The following is a 5,258-nucleotide window of genomic DNA, read 5'->3' on the forward strand; positions in this document are numbered from 1 at the left end:
AATTTATTTATTTATTTTCATTTTTCTGAAGCTGGAAACAGGGAGAGACAGTCAGACAGACTCCCGCATGCGCCCGACCGGGATCCACCCGGCACGCCCACCATGGGGCGACGCTCTGCCCACCAGGGGGCGATGCTCTGCCCATCCTGGGCGTCGCCATGTTGCGACCAGAGCCACTCTAGCGCCTGGGGCAGAGGCCAAGGAGCCATCCCCAGTGCCCAGGCCATCTTTGCTCCAATGGAGCCTTGGCTGCGGGAGGGGAAGAGAGAGACAGAGAGGAAAGCGCGGCGGAAGGGTGGAGAAGCAAATGGGCGCTTCTCCTGTGTGCCCTGGCCGGGAATCGAACCCGGGTCCTCCGCACGCTAGGCCGATGCTCTACCGCTGAGCCAACCGGCCAGGGATCATTAACTTTTTAAAATCCAAAAAGTACTGCATTCTAAAACACATCTGGCCCCTCAGTGTTTGTGGACAGGTCCCATCCACCTCCAGAGACAGCTAAGAATTAATGCTTGGCAGGCTGTCTGGTGGTGGGTCTCAGATGGGATGTTTAGGAGTAAGAGAGTGGGAGAGGTCCTAAGGCAAGGCTCTTTGTATGGGCACACATGGTGGGGGGTGAAGGCACACTGGAGCAGGGAGCTGTGGGGTCACATTTGGGGAGAGGAGAGCAGGATTACAGTCCTAGGCTGGTTCCATGAGACTCAAGGTGTGAAATTAACAAAGAGAGAGAAAAACCCTTAGGAATGCTTGAATGCAATAATAATTCACTTTAAAATAATTAAAACTTTTTTTTTTTTATATTTTTCTGAAGTGAGAAGTGGGGGGGGGGGCTAGGGGGAGCGGCAGACAGATTCCCGCATGTGCCCAATCGGGATCCACCCGGCATGCCCACCAGGGTGTGACGCTCGGCCCATCTGGGGCGTTGCTTCACTGCAACCAGAGCCATTCTAGCACCTGAGGTGGAGGCCATGGAGTCATCCTCAGTGCCTGGGCCAATTTTTGCTCCAATGGAGCCTTGGCTGCAGGAGGGGAAGAGAGAGATAGAGAGAAAAAAGAAGGGGAAGGGTGGAGAAGAAGATGGGTGCTTCTGCTGTGTGCCCTGGCTGGGAATCAAACCTGGGACTTCTACATGCCGGGCTGATGCTCTATGGCTGAGCCAACCAGCCAGGGCCAATAATTAAAACATTTTTAATGGGAATTTGAAAAAAAGCGACCCATTCTTTGAAGTCCGCCTGCAAAGCCACTCCCATACCATTTAAAACACGTTTCAGAAATCTGAAATGTGCCCAGGCCAGATGGCTCCATTGGTTGGAGCATTGTCCGGAAGTGTAGAGGTTGCCAGTTCAATCCCCGGTCAGGGCACATGTAGTAACAGATGGATGTTCCTGTCTCTCTTTCCCTCTCTCCCTTCCTCTCTTGCTAAAATCAATACATTAAAAAAATAAAAAAGAAAAAGAAATCTGAAATGTGTGTGATTTCATTGTTCCTTGACTTGCCCTTTTTGTCTCCATCAGGTAGGTCCCCAGTCCTGTAGCCGCCACAGGGTCCCCTCCTCAGGGGACCTGGTGAGGAAGAAGACTGAGGTAGGAGGGCGAAGAGCCAGGAGAATCGTCATAGATTCCGCCATCCCCATTCTTCTCTCTGATGGGCTCCTGAGCTCCCAGACAGCGGCAGGGACTGCGCAGCCCCGGAAGTGTGGGTGTCACCAAGGACACAGGATCAGGTGAGGGGAGGGGTGGCTGCCAAGGAGGGGCAAAGTCTCAGCAGGCTCAGGCTTCCAAGAAGCCTAGTGAGAAAGGCCAAACAAGTAAATAAATAAGCACACACCCACAGAGCTCTCATTATAAAGGAGGAAACAATTCTTGGACAGTTTTTTAAAAATACAGCTTAACTCAAAAAGAAGTATCTCCGGTGGGGCTTATAGAGAGCCCTGAGCGATTTGCATCTTTAACAGTTATTTTGCCGTAGATATAGAGGTAATTTTGTGTGTGTGACAGAGACAGAGAGAGACAGAGAGAGGGACAGATAGGGACAGACAGACAAGGAGAGAGATGAGAAGTATCAATTCTTTGTTGCGGCACCTTAGTGCAGGGGTCGGGAACCTATGGCTTGCGAGCCAGCTGTGGCTCTTTTGATGGCTGCATCTGGCTCGCAGACAAATCTTTAATAAAAAAAACAACACGTTAAAAATAAAAATATTCTCATGTATTACAATCCATTCATTTCCTATAGCTCATGTTCATGGTTGCAGGTACCTGGAGCCAATCACAGCTGTCCTCTGGGACAACACCAAATTTTTATTGGATAATGCGTAACATACACGGGTCGTTGTATGGCTCTCACAGAATTACATTTTAAAATATGTGGCGTCCATGGCTCTTTCAGCCAAAAAGGTTCCTGACCCCTGCCTTAGTGGTTCATTAATTGCTTTCTCATATGTGCCTTGACCGGGGGGGGGGGGGGGGGGGAGCTACATTAGGCCGAGTGACTCCTTGCTTGAGCCAGCGACCTTGGGCTCATGCCAGCAACCTTGGGCTCAAGCTGGTGAGCCTTGTTTAAACCAGACGAGCCCATGCTTAAGCTGGTGACCCCGGGGTCTCAAACCCAGGTCCTCCATGTCCCAGTCCGATGTTCTATCCACTGTGCCACCTCTGGGTCAGGCTTGAGGTAAATTTTTTAAGGAGTGCATTGCTTTATTGCTTACTTTGTATATTCAGATGAATACAATAAGCTCCTTTAATGAAAATACCTTCTGTATTATTTTAAAATTCCTATTGACTAATAAAGGTATTTCCACTATAGAGAGGAGCGATATAAAGACGCACATGATGGATGTTTTACATGCAGAATGCCTGAAAACATTATTATTTTTTACCTCATGGCACAATTAAAGTCCCAAATCAAATGCCTGTATCTGAATAGCAGTATGACTATTGTTATGATTATAAAAATGTTAATCAGCAGATCCACATATGTACAGTTGGGTCCCCAGATGTTAATTGTATAAAGACTAAAGGAAGAACTGCATCCATGCTCCGTTTTGTGAAAGATTAGAGATTTGGCATTTTCAGTCTTTTTTCCATTAAGTCATGTTGCTATTCGTTAAAGGCCAGCGTTATGTGATGCTGAAGACCATGCAGAGATACTGTTCCTGTGACACCTGAATCCAGCCATCCTGATCCGTATCAGATGTCTGAATCTATCTTTCAACCTCTGGCCTGACCTGTGGTGGCGCAGTGGATAAAGCGTCGACCTGGAAATGCTGAGGTCGCCGGTTTGAAACCCTGGGCTTGCCTGGTCAAGGCACATATGGGAGTTGATGCTTCCAGCTCCTCCCCACCTTCTCTCTCTGTCTCTCTCTCCTCTCTCTCTCCCTCTCTGTCTCTCTCTCTTCCTTTCTCTCTCTTTGTCTCTCTATCTCCCTCTCTCTCTCCTCTCTAAAATGAATAAATAAAAAATAAAAAAAATAAAAAAAATTATATCTTTCAACCTCTACAAAATGATGCGGCCTTAGATGAAGTCATCAAAGGCAACCTTTCCCCATTCTTGTCTGTCCAACTTTTGAATAAGGATGTTGTGAAACTGGTCAGAGAGCCGGTAGCTAGAACCTGAGAGTAGTAGCTTGCTTGAGCTTGTTCTTGTCAGTCATCACTGAGTTGTCCCTGTTGTAGGTGCGGAAGACATTCTGCCAGTCCATGATGTACTTCCAGATGCCTATGAACTCTCTGAAGTTCACACAGCCTTGTCCTCAGAGTCAAACATCAGTGTGATTGACCTGACAGTCACGGATTAAATGGAGTGCAAGTGCCGTTGAATAGGGCTTGCTGAAGCTCATTGTCGGATATCACGTTGCTTCTCTCTTTATCAACCCCCTGGAAGATGTTCCACAGGAAGCTCTGATCTGGAAACGCCATGTCCATGGCTGAGCCGGGCTGGCCCCAGTGCCTGGGAGGTAGGGGTAGGCAGCCATGAGCCCAGGGGTGTGACTAGCCTGGGGTGTTGGCAAGGACACCAGAAGTAAATGTTTAATGATGCTTTTGTTGATGACACCAATAACAGAAGAAGACCCGAAAGGAGGCTCCAGACCAGTGGTTCTGTGAGAACCACCATGAGCATTTATTTATCAGCATTCTCTATGACAAAATCTTCAGGAGCAGGCCGTGCTAGGGTCTCCACGTAGGGCGCATGCAGAGAATCTGACAGGGCAGCACCTTATAGTAGGAGAGGACAAAGCTCTGGGGTAAGGAAGGTGGAGTCTCTTCATAGATATGAAGGCCTTCCAGAGGAGAAGGAATCAGGGAACTGAGACCAATACGCAGTCTCTATAGTCACATTCTGTCTGACTCCATCAAAGGAAGAATGCTTTCTAATGATGGAATGGGCTATAATGGGAAGTAGTGAGCTACTCATTACTGGAAGTGTGTAAGCAGAGGCTGGCAACTCTTTGGCAGGCTGCAGAGGGGATACATGTGTCAGACTGGGGATTAAAATAGATAGTTACTTGCATCAGGGAAGACAAGGGAGTGAGGGTTCCCAAATCCTGGGGAGGATGGGACAGCAGGTCACTGTTCTCATTTGGAGGAAACCACTGATCTGTCCTCTCTCCCTCGCCAAAATCTTAGACCATGTGGAGTTGAAGTAGACAAACATTGTGTCCCTAAAGCTGTTGGGGAGAAAAGATTAAGGACCTCTGAGGTAATGCATTCATCTGGGGGCTCTGGAGCAACAAATATGGATAGCTGTAATAGCATAGAGAAATACTGAACAAGAGCTTTCTAGAGTATTTCAGCTCAGAAAGGCAAACTGAGCTCATATTTGACAAAAAGAAGACTTTCCAAGTTCATCTCAATGCAAGCAGGTCCCTCAAAACCTACTATGTCCATCTTGATTGGCTATAGGCTGCTTCTGATTTCCAGGTGATCGAATATAAAAGACTATGGCGTCAACAAGTATTTAAAACTAGAAGAAATGTGAAATATCTTGTTTATGTCTATTTCCTGGCCTGTCTCCATGATGGGCGTTGTTTAAAAGAACTTGCCACAATATTAGCCATAGGTGGCTAGTGAGCACTTGCATGTGGCTAGTATGAATGAGGAACTGAAGTTTTAATTTTAAAAATTTTCATTGATGTAATTTAAATAGTCACATGTAGTTAAAGTCTCCTATATCGAACAGCACAGCACCGGACTATTTATTTGGGAACAAAAATTGCATTTTTAAAAGTCTTTGTATTTCCAGCTCCTTGGATGATGCCTGTAAGT

The 5,258-nt window shown here is 46.9% G+C and overlaps 1 pseudogene; it reads right to left on the minus strand.

Annotated features, from left to right (window-relative positions):
* Positions 1-3,779: 3,779 nt before the first annotated feature.
* LOC136382351 (programmed cell death protein 6-like) lies at positions 3,780-3,967 on the minus strand (annotated as a pseudogene).
* Between the last annotated feature and the right edge of the window lie 1,291 nt (positions 3,968-5,258).

This window comes from Saccopteryx leptura, chromosome 10 (assembly GCF_036850995.1).
Source record: "Saccopteryx leptura isolate mSacLep1 chromosome 10, mSacLep1_pri_phased_curated, whole genome shotgun sequence".
Classification (NCBI taxonomy): Eukaryota; Metazoa; Chordata; class Mammalia; order Chiroptera; family Emballonuridae; genus Saccopteryx; species Saccopteryx leptura.